This window comes from Emiliania huxleyi (assembly GCF_000372725.1).
Source record: "Emiliania huxleyi CCMP1516 unplaced genomic scaffold EMIHUscaffold_443, whole genome shotgun sequence".
Classification (NCBI taxonomy): Eukaryota; Haptophyta; order Isochrysidales; family Noelaerhabdaceae; genus Emiliania; species Emiliania huxleyi.
The window spans coordinates 15,260-17,759 of record NW_005198665.1 but is presented as its reverse complement, the minus strand read 5'-3'; positions in this window follow the sequence as shown (position 1 = coordinate 17,759).

The following is a 2,500-nucleotide window of genomic DNA, read 5'->3' as shown; positions in this document are numbered from 1 at the left end:
AACCGGACCCCCCACATCCACGCTCCATCGGCGCATGCACCGAATACCCAGAGGAACGAGAGAAGAATATAGGGTGGATAAAACGCCTGTTCACGGCATGGAGGGTGAGCCACACCGAACGTACCGAGCGAAGAGCCGAGCGGAAGGAGGACGGGGAAGATGACTCAGAGGAGGACGAACCAGTGGAAATTCAGATGTCAGATGTCACGATGCATCCGAAGGGGACCCCAGCGCCGGCATCATCCGTAGAGGCACGAGTGTTCGAAGAGAGAGTGGACCTGAGCAACAACATGACTTGGAGGCAAATGATCGGAGTGGGAGTCAGAAATGTGGTCCTTGCGCGAGGGGAGCTCGATAGACTCGAGGGGCCAGGATACGCCGCAAGGAGGACGGAGTTGCGCCGAGAGGCGAAAGAAGCCGCGAGAACAAGGGACCGGCTGGCGGCGGCGTCGCAGGACGAGGCAGAAGAGAACGACGCGACAGAGGGGGAAGTGACAAGGGAGAGAACGACGAGAGTGGGACAGCCGCGAGGTGGCATGAAGGTTGCAGCGAGAAGCGGCGAGAGACTGCGAAAAGAGATACGAGGAGGCAGACCCCCCAGGGTGGGCGACGGCTAGCGCATCACACCCTCCTCTCCTTAAAATCCCTGTGTGGTGGCGGCGTGCCGTTCTCCCATCCCTCCCTTGGGTTGTGTGTTTTCTTTCTTTCTTTCTTTTGGCGCTGGCGTGTCCGTTGTATTTATTTATTTATTGGCGCTGGCGCACCACACTCCTCTCCTTAAAATCCCTGTGTGGTGGCGGCGTGCCGTTCTCCCATCCCTCCCTTGGATTGTGTGTTTTCTTTCTTTCTTTCTGGCGCTGGCAAAAGAATTTCCTCGTTACGAGTTCTGCAAGTGCGTCAGCTGTTCCCTCGCCAGAGCCGCCCTGGATGTGCGAGGCTAGTGACCGCACTCCAAAGTGCTCCAAGACAAGTAGCAAGTTGCAAGAGAATCGTCCAAATAAGACTCTCACCAAATGGCGAACCGCGGCGGCTTCCTCCTTGTGTGGCCGCGGCGGTCCGGGAGCACACCTCTGGCGAGCGGGTGGGCCTCGGCCGACCTCCTCAGCCCCGCCATCTCGCCGTCGCACGCCGCGCTCTCGCTAGGCAGGTGCGGCCGTACCCTCGAGAGGTAAAAGAATTTTACCCTGAGGCACGGGACTGGCGCTGGCAATTCTTTCATTCTTTCTTTCTTGGCGCTGGCAAAAGAATTTCCTCGTTACGAGTTCTGCATGTGCAAGTGCGTCAGCTGTTCCCTCGCCAGAGCCGCCCTGGTAGCCCGGTCGAACACTGCCCAAACAAATAAATTCCCCCTTTGAGCTGAGAGGTTTTGGGATTTCGCTCCGAGCGACGGTCCAACGAGAATCGTCAAAATCAGGCAACAAGAGACCGGTAGCGCCAGCATGTCGGTGCGTCTTTCTCATGCTCGCGCGCCCGCCGCGCCCGAACTATGCACGGGCCCGGCTCGCCCGCTTGGGGATCCACCCGGCACATCCCCGCCCCCCACCTGCCGGCTTACCTGCCGTCAGTTCGCGCGGGATCGCCCTCAATGTCAGCAACACAAATCCACCAGTTTTTGGGCTGCCTTCAGCCTCGCCTCACAGCCGACCTTCTGGTCGTACGCGGGTTCTTAAGGGTCGTACATGCCGGCCATGACGTCTGCCAACCGGCCGTTCGCAGGCGGTAGCTTCGCACGCCCCCGACAGCTTTCCGAGAATGACCCGCGCGAGAAGTGCGCGTCGGCGGCGCACTTTTCCTCCCAGGCTGTGACTGCTGCCCTGGCCACCCTGGCCTCCCTCGAGGGGTCGCCAGGACCCGCCGCGGCCCTGGCGCGGCCCACGGGCGGCTTGATGCTCATCGACGCCTTCACCCTCGTCGGCCTGGCCGGAAAATACGCCAGCCGCTCGGGTGCCGCCCGCCTCCTAGAGGCCGAACCACCAGTGCTGTGAGTATTGACGCCCTCCCTGCACCTCAGGCGCGTCCCTCGCCCTCGCCGCCGCCGCCGCCGAGCCCGCCGCCGCCCTCGCCGCCGCCGCCCTCGCCGCCGCCACCGTCGCCGCCACCGCCGAGCCCGCGCCGCCGTCGCCCCCTCTGCCGGCGCCTTCTCCGCCCTCGCCACCCCCACTGTCGCCTTGCCCCCACCAAGCCAACCACCGCCGTCGCCGCCGCCGCCCAGTCCGCCTCCGCGTCACCGCTGCCTCCCTCGCCGCCGCCCCCAAGCCCGCCACGGCCGCTGCCGCCGAGCCCGCCGCCGCCATCGCAACCGCCTCCGAGCCCGCCGCCACCAAGCCCCCCCCCCCCCCCGACGAATATTGCCTACACGTTTCCGCCTGGTTCCCACTATGTGCGGATCTCCGATCCTCTTCTGGAGCAGGCCTTAAGATATAGTCGCGCTTGTGCTCCATGGGCTTCGGGCTCGCTCTCCCTCCAGATAGACGGCTTCTTTCGAACCTTCGCCCCTCGA